Raw genomic sequence first — 17256 nt, 5'->3', positions numbered from 1 at the left:
TTTGTCTGAGTCTCATTACTTAAACCATCACATTACTCTGTTCCTTGTGTAGTCACACCAGCTATAAATGCTATTATTTGCCGTCTGACACAATGTACAGCGCTTCTTTTAGAATGGCGACACATTGTTCAATAAATGCAAACGCAGTAGTAGTTCTGATGTGCTTGATCTTATATTTGGTCTCCGGCTTTGCTTCTCCTTTTCACATTGTTTGTATTTTTTTCAGTAGATGCTTTACTTCACGTGGTTTTCTGTAAATGGGAATACTCTGCTGTCTTTCATTCCATGTTTCTCTGTTTAGTTCAATGTTATTTTTTTATTTACCTATTTTCAGCATCTCTTCTAAATCTCATCCCCCTGACGATTCCCCTTTGCCTTATGGAAACAGCATCTGCTGCCTTCTTGTTTCTTTTCTCCTCCCTGAACAGCAATTAATAATAATTAATTCTAATTAACCTGCTCATGCTACTTCTGTTGACAAGTTCTACGCCAGCAAGCCTACCTGAAAATAGCATCCATCATATGTCAAAGTAACCCATGTACTGGCAGCTGAAGGCACTGTGATAGCGTATTTATTTCTGCTTATAATAACATATGAGAGACAGTTTTCTACACCTGCTTAAAATAATTCCAAAACCTTTATTATTGCAAATTAAAACAGATTTTAAAATGACTTCCATATTGCATTTCGGTGTCCTGCCTTACACATTTAGCCTGGCTTTTCAAGCAAGCAAAGCCTATTTTTACATTTGGAACAGACAAGTGAGAAACCACAAATTAGGCGAAGTCTGGTTTCTACCACTCCTCACTGTAGCTGTGTCCTGGTGTGTTCTCGCATTCCTTCCAGGAAAAGAGCTTGGCACTTTCTTACTAGCGGCAATCTTGACTTTCTCTTTGATCATGTGATGTATCCTCTGCTTGCTGTATTACAGAAAAATCTATAAAAGAAAGTGAAAAAATAAAGTAAACTTTGCATTGTATGCTCCAACAGCTCAAATGGAGAAGCACTGGTCTGTTGCTTTGTGAATTTGCAGTTAGAATATTTTTGTTGCTTGCAATTTTTTTGACATTAGGCATGTATGTCAGAGTGTGTTTTCTTTCACAGCTGGAAACCATTTGCAACTAGCTGGCTGGCTCTTACTACATACCATCTCATTTTTAGCAAAGGTCTGAAGACCCACGTTTGTGCAAATTAGATTGTCTCTATCTACCTCGTCTGTTCTTTGAAGCCTAGAGCCTAACAGTATTTGGGTAACCACGTGCCTAGTGGATTTCCCTCCATTGTAGTGGACATTTTCTCCCTCAGTGCACTTGATGCGTAAAATGAGGCACAAGTGGGCCCGTTGTGTGTTCACATGTTATTTCGTCCGCCCCTGTGAAAGATGGTGCCCTGGGCATGGGCACAGCAAGCCCCTGCCAAAGGCTGGCCATGATTCCACATCATTACAATCAGTGGATGTTGTTTACTGTAATAATACCAGAGTTGGGCCCCGTTTCCTTGCTTGTATCAGTCCCACAACGCCATGGCTAGGCCACAGGCCGAGCGGAAGTTGACACCTGCAGTCACGCGGACAAACAAGAGAGGGTGCAGAGGCTGGGGAGGCTGCACGCGCCAGTCTCTCTCAGCTGCTCTTTATTCCCTTCCAGTCGCATCCGTTTAAATGTTAATTCCTTGAAGAGCCTAAAAGGGAAGGGAAGGCAAATATTGTTGGTTTCCAGCAAATTCTCTGAAACAAACGAGCAGTGAACTGCGCTTTGGTTCTCTTCCAGGCTGCCTCGCGTTCCAACACTCTCTGGCTGGCCGTGTTTATAGATCCGTGATTACCCTCCTGAATAATGGATGAGACGGAATGAGCCGAGGAGCCGGCGCGCGCTCTGCCAGGGCCGGGCCGCGAGCGCACGCACTCACGCACGCGGGCGGCTATTTTAAGCCGGAAAATCTCTCTCAAGTCTGTTGCCATCAGCAGTCCTGCGAGGGCTCCTCTTGCAGAAATCCGAGCCTTTCACTCTCCTCGGCTCTCTTTCCTATGAAGAAAAGTCGCTGCATTTTCTCATTCATTGTGCACAATACAAACAAACCAAACCAGTCTGATAAAAGAGTCCTGCTTTAGATGGGTAGGGGAGCCAGTGATATCTTTAATAATAAGAGAGTATGTTAGAAAAATAAATCCGATAGGACGTTTGACTGCATCAAAGCTGAGTGTCCTTGAAGCTGCGGTTGTCTGCCTGTCCCTAGTGCCTGAGCAATGATCACACCGACAGAACCCACTGGAACGCTCCCTTTCACCATGTGGCCACGTCACGTGCTTCGAAACAGCCTCCTTCCAGTATCCGCGCTATAAAGAAAAGAATGACGTAAAATAAAGGAATATAATAACCGTACATTAAAAGTAAATGCCTACAATCAGTTACAATTACTCAGGTCTCCCAGTGTTGGCTGAAGTGGGGTGGGTCTTTGATACCTTGAGGTTGGACCACAGAAACAAATGTTCCCAAAAAAGGGTACCTCACTCAATCAGCGCCAAATTTCGGGAGAGGGGAAAACAAATCATTTCCGGGGAGGGGGGTAATTCTTCTAGCAATAGGCAGAGTGGAGATGCCGGGGATCTAAGAAGGGGTGAAAAAGCAACAAAGTCTCGTTAACAAGTAAATGGTCTTTCAAAGACCTGTGAAGTACTTGGGTGCGGCTGCAATAAGATGGTCTCCAGACCAGCCAGCACGCAGCAGCTCAAAAACTGTCTGTGTGTCCCCGGGAAGCCGTCTCAGCCGGGGCGGACAAACACTACAAGGGGGGGGTCGTTCGGGGCTGAAGCCCTTTGAGCCCTATGGGCATTGCAGGCCTGACCTCACTGAAAGATATTTATATCGCTAATAAGATCAAAGTTAGACAATTCGATTGATAAACACAATATTCTCCTCCATTGCATTCTTACAATTTGCACAGCAGTTTTCGGTTATTATATTGGTATTTACCATACATAAGAGAGAAAAAACATTTAAAGATTGAAACAGAAAGCATGCAGATGAAAAAACAGTAACATTTTAAGTAGGGCTCACGGTTGTATGGTATTTATTTGTAAATTGTATCATGCAAAACGTAAGTCCCATCGTAGATATGTTCCTATTTAAACACAAATAGTCCCCAAAAATTAGAGACTAGAGAACAAAGAATGAAACTGGCCTGGCTGTGCAGAATCCGTGTACCAGTTCAGAATTTCACACAAGGTTGTAAGTCTTTCATTTGGATAAATTAATTTTACAGCTCGGACACCACCATCAATGGAGATTGCACCCTGTCCTATTCTCCCACTTTATCAAAACTCTTCCAAGCTCTTGTTGCAAGATTTAAAGGATAACTAAGAAACCTAGAGGGCCATATGTAGGTAATATGTGCTTTGCGATTCCCAAATTGCGATTTTTAGTGAATCGCAATTAGAGAATCGCAAAACGCAATGTAGGTAGGATTAGCAAAATATTTTGCGAATCCCACCTATTCCTTATTTGCGAATCGCAAACTGAGATTCGCAAATAAGGAATACCTTCCCTTTCATTCCTATGGGCTAGAAGGCCCATAGGAATGAATGGGAAGACATTCTCAATTTGTGATTCTCAATTAGAGAATCACAAATTGCAAGGGTGTCACTAGGACACCCTTTTGCACCCCTGAAGTAAACATGTGTCCACAGACTAAATGCTGTCTTAAACGATGTTCAAGATTGGCTGACAAAAAACCACCTGAAACTTAATCCTGACAAGACCGAAACTCTTCTCATCTCAAACAAAGAAGACAATCCTCAAATCACTGAGTGGCTGAAGTCGATCGATGCGCTCAAAGGTTCTCTCACGCCAACTGATTCCGTCAAATCTCTGGGTTTCACCCTAGACCCCAAACTAACTTTGACAAACCACATTAAGAACTCGGCAAAAAGTGCTTTCTTCAACCTCAGACTGCTGAACAAAATCAAACCTTTCATTCCAAACAAGGACCTTAAACTAGCCACACAATCTCTAGTTCTATCTAGACTGGACTATGGGAACTCAATCCTTACAGGTATCCCCAAATCGCACCTGGCTCCATTAAAAACAACACTACATGCGGCAGCAAGAATGATCACAGGATGCAAAAAATTTGACCACATCTCCCCAGCACTCAAAGAACTTGAATGGCTCCCGGTGGAAATGCGTAGCACCTTCAGAACGGCCTGCCTAACCCACAAGGCCCTCCACACCGGAAAACCAGAATACTTGGCAAACAAGCTCACAAAAGCAGGCCAAAGTAGATATTTGAGAAGCTCCAACTCCCTGTTGCTCATCCTACCAAAAACCAGAAAGAAGAAAACTGCGGACTGCTCCTTCACTGGAAATGCCCCCAAAATATGGAACTCTATCCCCCCGCATATCAGAACTATACCATCCTATACGGAATTCAAGAACCAACTCAAATCCTTGTTCCTCATCCGTTCCCTAGGTCCTAGATGACCAGGATCACCCAAGAAATATGTGCTCTCTCTGTATCCTTCTACCAAAAGCCCTACTGTTATGAACTTTTCCTCCTCCAATACTGTCTTTTGGGGATCGCCTTTATTTGTTACGTGTCTTGTTGTTTCACCTTGTCATTCCTTTTACTGTAAAGCGCTCTGCTACCCTCGGGTCTTGTTAGCGCTATAGAAAACTTCTAAATAAATAATAAATAATGTGGCGCACATACGTGCGCTAAGGGCATGTATGTGCGCCACATGGCATTTTGAAAAATGCTAAAAAGTGTATTTTTCAAAGAAATCGCACAACTTGGGTGCTTCCTACATTGCATTTAAGGAACTGCAATTTGGGATTCCTTAAATGCATTTTCAAAATAAGGAATCACAAATTTAGCGATTCCTTATTTTGCGTGTGGGTTTTTGTGTTCTACAAAGCACCCTGCCCAAATTGTGATCGCAAACGCTGAAATTCTGCGAATTTATGGATTTGCGATCGCAATTGGGCTACCTACATATGGCCCAAAGTGAGTTGTTCTCAACTGAGACTTATAAAGTAAAATCTTTTATTCTGATTGCTGAAGGTTTCTAAGCAAAAATAAACTGCCCAACATTGATCAAATGATCTGGTAATAAAAGAGAAACTAAACATAATTAAGGTTATGTGATGACATGATCGACCTGCAGTGTACACACACTACTACTGTATATATTGTATTCAGAGCAGGAACATGTTGGAAAAGCTGGACAGCAAAGGGTTTGGGACGTGCATCTACATGTTAAATATATGTTAGTAAGTTGTTCTCAAAACATTGTCAAGAGCAGAAATTGACATTTCAAGAAGTCCTTTGTGTTTTAAAAAAAAAAGTCACAAAGCATCAGTACAATAATTTATTCAGTAAAATGAGTAGGGATGCAAGGAGACAAAGAGGCATAGACTTGTTTTTTGGGAACAAGTGAATATGAACGATATCCCTAAAGCATTACTTTGTAAAATAGGCATTATGGTAAATGCTTAGGTGTCCTGCATTTTACTACTCTAAAACTTGCCTCACAGCAATAAAATGAGGCTTGTGTTTTATAATGCAAACTAAAAATTAAAATACGTGCTTAAAGGAATGCACATTTAGCACAATAAATCAACATTTAAAAAAAAATGGTATTCATCTACATCTGTATAACCTTTTGCACTTAGTCAACAAATGAAATGAAGAAGCAAGTTGGAGTTGGAATGAATTAATAATCTGTTTAGATCACTCTGGGTACAGAATTTGCTACTGGTATTTATTTTCCATGAAAATCCCTCATGTTAATTCCACTATGATGTTATAGTTTGGTAACAATTTTCACAGGAGGAGCATTTTTTTGTTCCCATAATTACTTCAGTGCTGTTTGCAAATCTTCACGAAACTTAAAAAATAAAATGTTCATCAACCTTAACTCCTTCATGGAAAGTTTGCGCCGATCCATGAAGCCGGCACCAAAGAAAAAGAGGTCCCCAAACATCGATTTACCATGTTAATTCCTACAAAAAAATCTCGTCTCTGATACAGAAAAAATTGCTGAAAGGAATTATACCAAATTTGACAGAAACTTTTCTCAGAAAGTGTGCTTTTAGTCCGGTCATCTTTTTTTTAGAAATTCGTTTTTAAAGAGCTGCTCAGGTTGGGCTTGAAGGGGTAAAAAGTTTAGGTTTATCTGGACGGTTGGTCTTGTGGGAGTCCTGTATACCTGAAAATAAAAAGGATAGGTCCTTCTGATTGTCCATCAGCCATTTCGGTACCACAAGAACAGTTTGAGTGCTGTGCGATCTGTTTGACTGGCCTCAACTCATAAGAAAATATTGCAGCTTCTATTTCAAGACTTGGGAACTCTGGGCAGGGTGGTGTGTCTCTGAGCCAAAGAAACTTGTTGGAGGTTGACCCAGGCTGACTAGTCCAGAGATTTAAATAAAACATTTTTTTGGAGGGGGTCTCTGCTATTGCAGTACGCCTGTAGGAGCCACTGCACAAGCTCCCGCCTCAATGATACGGCGGTAACGAGCAATCTTCCCCCAAGGAAGCTTGCATGGTACTTTTGTACCATGAGGTGATAGCTTGCATGGCGGGCATCTCCAGAGTACTGTAGTACCCAAAATAATTGTAATAAAGGAAAAGCAAATGTGGGTTGAGTGCCTGTGGCGATTGGCAGTCCACGGACATGTTGGTTGCAGGGCCCACAGAATACAAGCTTCTGTGGCAAAAACCCCTGCTACGCATGGTCAAAAGCCAAGGGCAACTGGAGTTGGCAGTCCTCCTGGGTGTGGGCACAGAGGGAGCCACAAGACAGCCCCTGTGACCAATGGGGGGGATTGAGGGCAGGCCCGACCCTGGCTTTAAGACCGTAACATACGTTTTAGAAATTCACAAAAATAATGTTAAATTGCAATTATGGTTACAAAACTAAATCAAATCTAAAATCCATTGAATTCATCAGGTATAGTGTGGTAAACTAATTATAACTCACGCCCCCTTCTTGGACTGCTTATGACCTTACATATAATATCACTCCTGACATGTTAAATGACATAATTATCGCCATCACTAATGACCTTGCAAATTACACAATTGTTGATATCAGATATGACACCACTGATGACATTGTCTATAATTTTTAAAGTGTAGCTTTGATTACTAATTAAACCTATAAAACCACTGAAATTCGCATGTTAAGGTTAGAACCGCATTCCATAACTCGCACAACATCCATGCAACCCAAAACTATTGCAATAAACGCAATGGGTATGACCTTACAATATTAATACTAAGAAATAACAACACCTGAAAGCAAAATGTAACTAAGCATACACACATACACACAGCAATAAATAATTCTCCATTCATAGTCATCGCTTTCAAAGAGGTATGGGTAACGTGCTTACCTCTTTCTATAGCTGAATTTCTATGTTTTTTAGAGTTTAAACCATTACATTGTTACTGAACATTTCACCTCTATATAGAAATACTTTAATGTTTGGGGTTTTTAGTGACTATATATGTTATTCAGGATATACTGAAATATATACATGTACAGTATGCATATTAATATATAATAATATATACACCTTAAGTTGATGTTTTTGCTGTATTTAGGCTTTTCATACTCTAAGGAACAATTCTGTTATGGACAGTAAGCCCCAAGCTGGAAGCCAGAGTTCTGTGAATAGACCTTGCAGCTTTCTGCACCTCATAGGAATGGGTAGTTTCTCAACTGTATTATATACTGTATAGTGCTATAGAAATTCAATGGTTACTGAATTGCTAACCCTTCCCAATCAATGTTTTCAAATGTAATCCGTTCTTGTAAATTATATTGCATCGAACCCTTCCAATCCCTGGTATTATAGTATAGCGCAATGTAGAAAGAACACTGTGGCTTACACATGTTCCGGAAGTATTAATCATTTATACACTGGCAGGTCTAATAATGTGTTCAGCATACTGTCATTCAATGAAGAATGTAGGAATCAGGTAAAAATTGGCTTGCAAATTGAATTTCATATCAGGACCTGAATCTTCTAGTGTTGTATTGATCCATACACCAGTCAGGATTTGATTCAGTTCTGCAAATTTGCTTTTAGGTTCTTGTGAACTTTAGAAGGAAGCCAATGTATCTTTTTTTATGTCACCTGAATATTAGTGACTGTGATTCTGAAGGAGGAAGAGGTAGTTCTATTATAAAATATTCCACTTAGACAGTCTTAGAATTCTTTAGCTGTGTTTCAGTTTGAATAAATTCTGCAAAATCTGAAAAACATTGTCTGTTATTTATACGCAATGTTAGTTCACCAATCTTTAAATATACACTTTAAAAGGAACTTTTGCTAAAGAATTTTGGAAATAGATTGAATCACACTGCAACAAATCATTTATACATTCCAAATAGGTTGTTTTAATTTTTGCAATTAAATAATGAATGTTTTATATTTAGAATTGTTTACATTAGATATATTTATATTTTATCTATTTTAATGAATGAAATTTAATTTAACTTTATTTTCTATACAGTTTTATTTTAATTCTCAACTGCCTTTATTTTGTATGGGAGGCTGTTGCAGTATCAGTGGTTCTTGACTTACCAAAGCCCGGAGCTGTAGTAATTTACTACTGTTTAGGGTCCCTTTTTGGTTGTAGGAACTTTAGAAGTGCATTTTATGAATAGCAATGTGTTTACGCCTTTGTGAATTGGGTGCATGTCTCTCCCTAAACTCCTCTGTGAACCCCCTCTAGCCCTTTCTGCTATACTTCTCTTAGAACCACCTTCTTTCAAGAAAGAATGCCCTACGTCACACACTTCTCTTACTGGAATTTAACTCAGCCTCTTATTCTTCATCTCCCCAACTTTGTCTGGCTGTAATGTTCACCTATGACTTTCCTTCTCCCATCTCTTTCTACCCCAGGACATAGTGTACATAATTGTATTCTTTTAATGTATACGTTATTCTACATTGACATCTCCTGACTGCTTTCTTCTACTCAACAAATTTGATATGATTTAATTCCATTTTACTGTATGTACGTCCCCGCATTGACTTTCAATTGATTGTTTTGTTCTTTTTTTTACTACCCTCCCAATTTTGTGTGTAAACTCTTCACTTTGTGTGTATAAAGTGCTCTAATCCCTCGAGGTAACATTTCCACTATATAAAATTGAATCATAATTACAAAATAAATCAATAACTAATTTGGTTAAATCCCTAGCTTGGCCAGTTCCATCCAATTTGTTGCCCTTTGTTGAGATTGTCCAACAGGCCTCTGAAAACTATAGTTTATCAATCCACTTTGCTACAGTATTGCCCCACTATTCTGCTTTTTCATTAGAGTAGGTTGACTAATCGGTCAGCAGATAAGCAGAAGCTTGTCTTGGGAAACTGGTTGCCTAGGAGAAACATCAGATTCTACTTCCAGTGATGATGTTGTTTTTTTTTGTTGTACCACAATAAACATCTCCAAACCCCTCTTGTCAGTAAGCAGAAAACAAGCAAACACAAGTTTCATATTTATCCTGATCACCACTCACACAGGAGAATATTTTTTGCATTCTTTTAAATATTTTATCATTATTCTTGTAGATGTTCAACCTTGCATTGCAAAGATGAGCCTATCTTCAAAATGTGTTAGCCTGTCTGTATATCACTAACATAGAACATCCACTGGAACACTTCTGTTCAGGGAAGGCATTTTAATTTGCCTGGTGCTTGCGAGTGAAACCATTCTCCTTTTTCTGAATATTAATAGTGACTGTTTGTCAGGCTATTCCTATAGTTTAAGTATATAATTGCTGAAAGGTGGCCCAATGGTATATTCAGGCTGGACACATCTATCACTGTGACTTTCTTAACACCTTTGGGGGTCTGGAGCAGTTGTCTAGAGTACTGCCTAGTATCCATTAATCTGGTATTTTCCTTGTCACCTTGATCACTTAAGTGATTTTAACCCCACAAAGGGAGGCTTTCTATCGAAGTGCTATGCAAGGGTCATCGTCCTCATAATTAGGATATTTAAGTCTAGCTTTCCAACAATGGTGTACACATGCATATAGCTGCAATCACTTTCCAGGGTGGCATTCAGTGGCCACCCAGTTTCCAGCAGCTTCTTTTTTATTGTTGTCATGCCACATGTCCTGCCCCTTAACACACAGTGCTTACAAACACATCTTTTATAAATCTTATTCATCCACAAGTTGTAATTTCTGCTTTCAATGTTACTCTTTTAATGTGTTTATTTAAATTCTGGTGAGGACTAAATGTTAATAGTTCAATTTGTTCTTCTGTTTCAGTGATTGCTTATCCAGGTAGAAATCTCTGGACTTACTGTTGTGGCATTGCATCCTTCAACCTGTGGTCTTGAACTTTCCCAAATTGATGGAGACTTTGCAGTACTATTCAACTGGATTTCTACTCAATTTTCTTCAAAGGAAGCAGGGCAGGATCATTCGAGTTGTTTGAGGACATCAGGACAGGTAATGAGATGTCACCAATCCGTGGCATGTTTGATTCTTTTACTTGAAGAGTAGGACATTGCTTAATTCAGTTAAAAGAAGGAATGCTTAAAGATATTCACAAAACTGAGACAGCATATTTAATTGGTCTGTAGATTTTGATTGTCTGTAATCCTAAATGGCAAGTGTCTTAGAGCAGTGAGAATACTTTGATGATGCACCATGCATATTTTGTGAGAATCTCTTTGAACTCTAACTCTTGCTGATTCTTTAATTTACTCAAAATTATTTTTGATTTGTCAACATGCCCTTAGAATCTTGGCACAGAGAGAAATTACCATAAGCCTTAGAGTAATAGTCCTCAAATGGTGGTTATCTTTTCTGTTCTGGGTGTTTCAAGTTCATGCCTTTTCACTAGTATCCATATCAATTTGCTGAAAGGCTGTGAGTTAGAATACATTTCCTTCTAAATTGTAAGTGTCTGTTGCATGTATGTCTGTGTCAGGTTTTAGTAGTCAAGTAGGTAAATCACCCTCATGCACAGCTCGTCCTCCTTCATATCCCACATTGGGCCTTCCCCACAAATGTTAGATGAAAATGTGTTGCTAAAGGCTTATTCCCAACTTTCTGAAATTCATAAAGTTTCTCGGAGCAGTCCATGGAAACCGCTCCTGGAATTATTTTGTTTATTTGAGTATTGGATCAATGTATGACGTTACAACTCAAACATTTACAACGCATGCCTTTACAACGCAGTTTTTACATCACATCATCCATTACAATGCATGACTTTACAAGGCATGCCATCACAACGCATTTTTAGAAACTACATTTACAACACATTTCATTACATCGCGTTATACCATTACAACACATGCCATTACAAAGCATACCATTACATTACATTTAAATGTAAGTGTTGGATAGTGTAGGAGTGAACATTACTATTCCCACTCCAGTGAGTGCAACAGTAGGGTAAGTGTTAGATAGTGTAAGGGTAAAAACTATGTGTTGTAATGGTATGCGTTGCAATGGTATGCGTTGTAGTGACATGTTTTGTAATGACATGCGTTGTAGTGACATGCAATGTAATGGCTCCGTTGTAATGGCATGCGATGTAAAGGATGTTGTGTTGTAATGACTGCATTGTAAAGGTTGTTTCCTGTATTGGATGAGTAATTATACATGTGTACAATTGACAGTGTGAAGATTCCTGAACAAGTGCACTTGCTAAAAGTTACTTTCTTTTCTCTCCATAGCTTTGATAATCAGCCCTTTAAGCTTACCTGCGGTATAATTTGAAATCATAAGTGATTCATGTAATGTGTATTCTGCTAAACTACATTATGGTCCCCAAATCCTAGTGTATGGGCCTGTTTATGATGGCGTTCGGACTTTCATCTGACCATAATCATATCGGGGATGGGACTGCCCGACTTGCTGTCGGCGGTCCCACCCTAGGTATTACAAAACGACCGCCTTAAAGACTGTCGCAATGTGTATGTTTTATATTGCGGCGGGTGCTGCGGGCTGCAGTACAAAAAATACACATCTGACATATACCTGCACTATGGGGCAGGAAGCATGCAGTGCCTGCCACATGGTGCAGGGAAATCAAAACCCAAAGCTGAGGGCTAGGGGTGATGGAGGACCTGCTACAGGCCCCCAATGTCCCTTTCCGCCAGCCTTTTCATGGCGGGTAAACCGCCATGAAACGTCTGGTGGGAAGGAACATCATAATCCCTACGACGGTGCCTGGCAGGCAACGCCACCATTCTAGGGATTGCGGAGCGGTCAGTCTCTTCAACCACAAAAAAACACCCTCCAACATAATGAGGCGGGTGGTAAAGCAGTAAGCGATGGTGGTGGTACCACCACCGACAGGCTGACAGTGGTGGCCCCACCGCCATCGTTATCAGGCCCTATGTCATAGAAAAGGTTGGACGATTGAGATGTGATATATCAGCTGGGACCCACTCATAAGTTCTTTCTCCATTTCATACATCCCCTATTGTTGAGCCTGGGCAACATAGATTCCATAAGTAGTGCCAACGGACACTGCCTGATGACACCAATCCCCATTCCCATTTCCTTTTACATTCTAAACTATTGTAATGGATGACATCAGGGAGATCAACATATAATAGTCTTTCTTGGAGTAGCAGATGATTTTCAGGCATTCTGATTTCTGCAAAAAGAAAATACATCACATGGAAATTCTTCCAGGAAAAAACTGGCCTAAGACTTACTAATGATAAAGAAATGGTATAACATTGAATATATTACCCAACACTGACTAAGTTTAAAAGAGCACTGGAGCAATCTGGCATATGCTGCAAAGATTAATAATACAAATGGTTTCTGGACAGGAGCCAAGTCACTGAGATCGTTGGACAATACACTCACTCTGTTAAGCTGCAATATAACGAGTGAAGCATGGGTAGCCCACTTTTCAAAAATATGTGCTGTCACACCTCAGTGCGAAGATACCCCTGATAACCTAGCTGCTGCTCAAATCCAAATATCTTTATCGGTAGTTGAGGATGCAATTAATCAAAGCCTGGGCAACAAAGCCCTGGGCCCGGACGGGCTTCCAATTGACCGTATAAAATCTAGGCCAGAGTTTTGGGCCCCTTTGCTACTCAATGTTTTTAATAATTTGACAACAACCAAAATCCCCAATACATGGTCTACATCTGTAATTGTTCCCAATTTCAAAAAGGGTGATAGATCCAACCCGAATTGTTATAGACCAATCTCTCTAATTGACAACACACTCAATATATTGGGGAGGGTCTTATTTAACAATATCAGAACTTGGGCGGAGGAGGAAAACATATTAAATAGATGTAAGTTGGGTTTCCGAAGTCATCTTGGAACAGTGGAACAGTGTCTTAATCTTAATTTAATCATAAGAAAATATACCATCGCACGACACTGTTCCCTTTACCTAGCATTTATGGATCTCACCTCCGCATTACATTTTGTTAACAGATCTCGGCTTTGGCAAAGGCTTTTAGACTACGGGCTGGACAAGGACATTGTGCATTTTTAGCGTATTTACACAGGGATTTAAGAGCTCGGTGAGAATAAGCACGGATGGGGCAGTCTCAGGGGACATAGTGGTCGGAAGAGGGGTCAGACAAGGGTAAGTTTTAGCCCCACTTTTGTTCATTTTATATGTTAATGAGTCACATAATGTGTTGGTAACCTAACCACAGATGTTCCAATAATCAACGGTAACAAACTGCCTGCCCTATTGTATGCAGATGATGCTGTTTTAATGAGACGCACACCCAATGCTCTGTGCACACTAGTTAGGGTTTTTATTGTTTTTATGAACGGCCTGAATCTTTGCACAAATTTTAAGAATTTTTTTTAATGTGCTGTGGCCCTAAAAAATGCCCTCTTAATGTCAATACTTCGGGCTCAGATACCCTGTTACGCACTCGCACTTTCCCGTATTTGGTTTTACAATTTTCAAATAATGGAGCCTGGGTACCCCATTTGGAATATGGTCGGACCAAATTTTTAAAAGCAGTTAATTAGATTTTAAATCTTCCTCAACCGAAAAGAATTGAGGTAGTACTGTCCCTACTTAAAATCTATAGGACACAATGTGTACCAGTCTTTACTTACGGGGCTGAAATTTGGGGTTTTATAAACTTGAAAAGCGCCCAGGTAGAAGAAAATAGATTTTGCAGTAGAATTTTGGGGTTACCAATTTCATCATCTACTTTTGCCTGCCATTACGAGTTAAAATTATCTTACTTAGAGGATTATATTAGGTCCTGCCCTGCCATGTTTTGGCCGAAGGTTTGGCAAAACCCGGCAGCCTCAACATAGTTGATAGTTTAAAATGCGACATGGGAGGAGACATACCGTGGCTCGCAGAAGTACAGGCAAATCTAATGAGAGTTAATCTTGGTCATATCTTCCAGACCAATTAGATGGAATTGATAAAAAGACTGTTTGTGTAGCCTTATATAAATATTATGGGGCCATAAGATATGCACAGGAGCACACTAAAGCATCCGTGGCACATTACACATCAATGACAGAAGAAGGCGGATCCTCCTCCTGTTTGCCAGCTAGTTTTCTCTTAAAAGATATTACTCGTTGTGAGCGTTGGGAGCGAAGTCTGCTTTTTCGCCTTAGATCTGGCTCAATAAAATACTTGTTGAGCTTACCCTTAGGTTATCAGCCAAACATTGAGGAATTGGTTTGCCCTTGAGGCAACCTAGGAAAGCAGTCTATGTTGCAATTTTTGTTCTTCTGCACTTTTTATCAAAAGTACAGCATGCAGCCATTTTTCAGGGCTAAGAGAATAACGGATTTTAAGGTTGCATATAAAACTATTCTTCAGCTCACTGGTGAGGATTTAACATTTCGAGTTTGCACTTTTTTAAAAATGGCTATCCGCTCACGTTCTTCTATGAATTCTTGAATGTTGGGCTAGGATGCACTATGTGCACCTCTTGATTCTATATTTAAATAGGGAAATATGTGTTACGAGTGATATCCGGATGTATAGAGTATCATGCATGGAGCTTAATACGTTTGTCCTCTCTTGCTGCTATTTCCTCAGTCCTATTTGCACTTTGCACATTGGCACTTTCTCACACAATGCTGCTATTTGTAATATTAGTAATAATCATGTGATGATTTATTAAACCGTTTTCATGCAGTTTAACTATTTTTGTATGTTTTAATAGAAGCTGAAGGTTTTAATGGGACTTGTTATGTTATTTTGTGTCTTTTATAGCGCTCGGCTACTCAAAAGAGTGTCCCGGCGCTTTATTGACAACCTAAAAAAAGACAAACACAACACAACAGATTAAAAGAAAACAGGGTCAACAGAACACGGAAATCTAGGAAGCAAAAAGCCAAGTTTTCAGGCCCTTCGTAAAAGCCAGCAGATTTGAGTTGCTACGTAACGTCAGGGGCAGAGAGTTCCAAAGCTGAGGGGCCTGGAGCATAAAGGAACGACCTCCCATACGAGCCCTCCTCACACGAGGGACAATGGCAAGGAACTTCGACTCTGACCTCAGAGATCGGGAAGGACGATAGGAGACAAGCCTCTTCTGAAGGTATTTAGCCCCTGTGGCATAAAAGGCCTTGTGAGCAAGGGTTAAAGCTTTAAAAGCTATCCGCTGTCGGATAGGCAGCCAATGAAGCGACTGCAACAAGCCAGAGACTTTGACTCGCCTATGCAGGCCAAAAATGGCACGTGCTGCCGCGTTCTGGACCACCTGGATCCGTTGCAGGAGATATTCAGGCAGGCCAAGATATAGGACGTTGGAGTAGTCTAGTCTTGAACCGATCAAGGCCTGTACCGTAATCCTCCTGTGGTCCTCAGAGAGCAAAGGGAAAAACTTCCAAAGCATGCGGAGGAGACCAAAGCAGGTGCCAGTGAGGGCGAGGATCTGAGATCTTAAAGTCAGACCGTTGTCAATTTTAACCCCCAGATTCTTAGCTGACTGAGACGACCGCCCCGGAGGAGACATGTCAGCAGGCCACCATACCTGCCAGTCCGGATCGGATTGACAACCGAAGAAGAGCACCTCCGATTTATCTGAGTTGCACTTGAGGCTGTTCAGTTGGAGCCATTTAAAAACAGCCAAAAGGCACTCACGGGTATTCTCTCCATCAAAATCCTCTCCTTTCCAACAGGTAAAGAGCAGCTGGGTGTCATCTGCGTAGTATACGATCTGGGCCCCGAAGGACTCGGCCAGAGCCGCCAGAGGGGTCATAAAGATGTTAAAAAGAGTCTGGCTCAATACAGAGCCCTGCGGGACTCCGACTCCCAATGGCGGCATCTCAGCAGAGCTAGAGGAGGCCCAGACCGTCTGTCGGCGGCCGGCCAGAAAAGATGTAAACCAGCTGAGCACCGTCCCCCTCAGACCGATCTCATGAAGTCTGACGAGCAGATCCTCATGGGGGACGGTGTCGAAGGCCGCCGACAAGTCGAGCATGATCAGCATGGCTCTACCACCCGAGTCTAGCGTCTCCTTGATGGCCTCAGACACCTCCAGCAGCGCCGTCTCAGTGCTAAGATTGGGACGAAAGCCCGATTGAGTGGAATGAAGCAGATCGTGTGATTCCAAAAAATTGGAAAACACGTTATGCACGTGCTTCTCCAGGGTCTTAGCCAATGCAGGGAGAAGAGAAATAGGCCTGTAATTGGCCAAGACCTCGGGGGCCAGGCCGGGCTTCTTGATAAGGGGAATGACCATAGCTTGCTTTCAAGCCGAAGGGACCACACCCTGGCTCAGAGAAAGATTCAGAAGGGGGTTGACCAGCGAATTTACCACTGCCGCCATCTTCGCCAAAAATGTGGCCGGGCATGGGTCGAGCGGCGATCCAGATTTGAGATTGGCCAAAAGTGTCAGGGACGAAGCAGTTGAAATAGGCGGAAAGTCTGACAAGACTGGCCCTAGGGGAACCGATGGAACTAGACCAGCCTCAGAACAAAGGGGGGCAACAGCCGGCCGCGGTGGAAAGGAGTCCTGTATCAGCTTAATCTTTGTAGTGAAGAAGCATGCAAGATCCGATGCCCACGTCTCTGTGGGGGCAGTCTGGGCCGCATTCGACCGTGGGGCAATAAATTCCCTGACGATCGTGAAGATCTCTTTGCAGGAATTTGACGCATCCTCAATCCTCCTAGCAAAGTAGCTCTTCTTCTCAAGGAGAATATCTCGGTGGTAGGCTTTGACCACGGTTCTGTATTCGAGTCTGGCAGCTGGATTGTACTGAGCTCGCCAGGCCCTTTCCGCCACCTTTCACTGCCTGCAAGAAGCAA

The 17256-nt window shown here is 41.3% G+C and overlaps 1 protein-coding gene across 2 annotated transcripts in view; it reads left to right on the top strand.

Moving 5' to 3' along the window:
• Window positions 1-17256, top strand: part of LRFN2 (leucine rich repeat and fibronectin type III domain containing 2) — a 1526854-nt gene that overhangs the window by 457134 nt on the left and 1052464 nt on the right. For both annotated transcript variants that reach the window (XM_086926065.1, XM_086926064.1), the window contains exon 3: window positions 10293-10475. The gene's annotated coding sequence lies outside the window, so the exon portion shown is untranslated. The remainder of the gene's footprint in view (window positions 1-10292; window positions 10476-17256) is intronic.

Source organism: Lissotriton vulgaris, chromosome 6, assembly GCF_964263255.1.
Source record: "Lissotriton vulgaris chromosome 6, aLisVul1.2, whole genome shotgun sequence".
NCBI classification, from domain to species: Eukaryota; Metazoa; Chordata; class Amphibia; order Caudata; family Salamandridae; genus Lissotriton; species Lissotriton vulgaris.
Note: the sequence above shows the minus strand (reverse complement) of the source record. Positions and strands in the feature narration are given on the sequence as shown.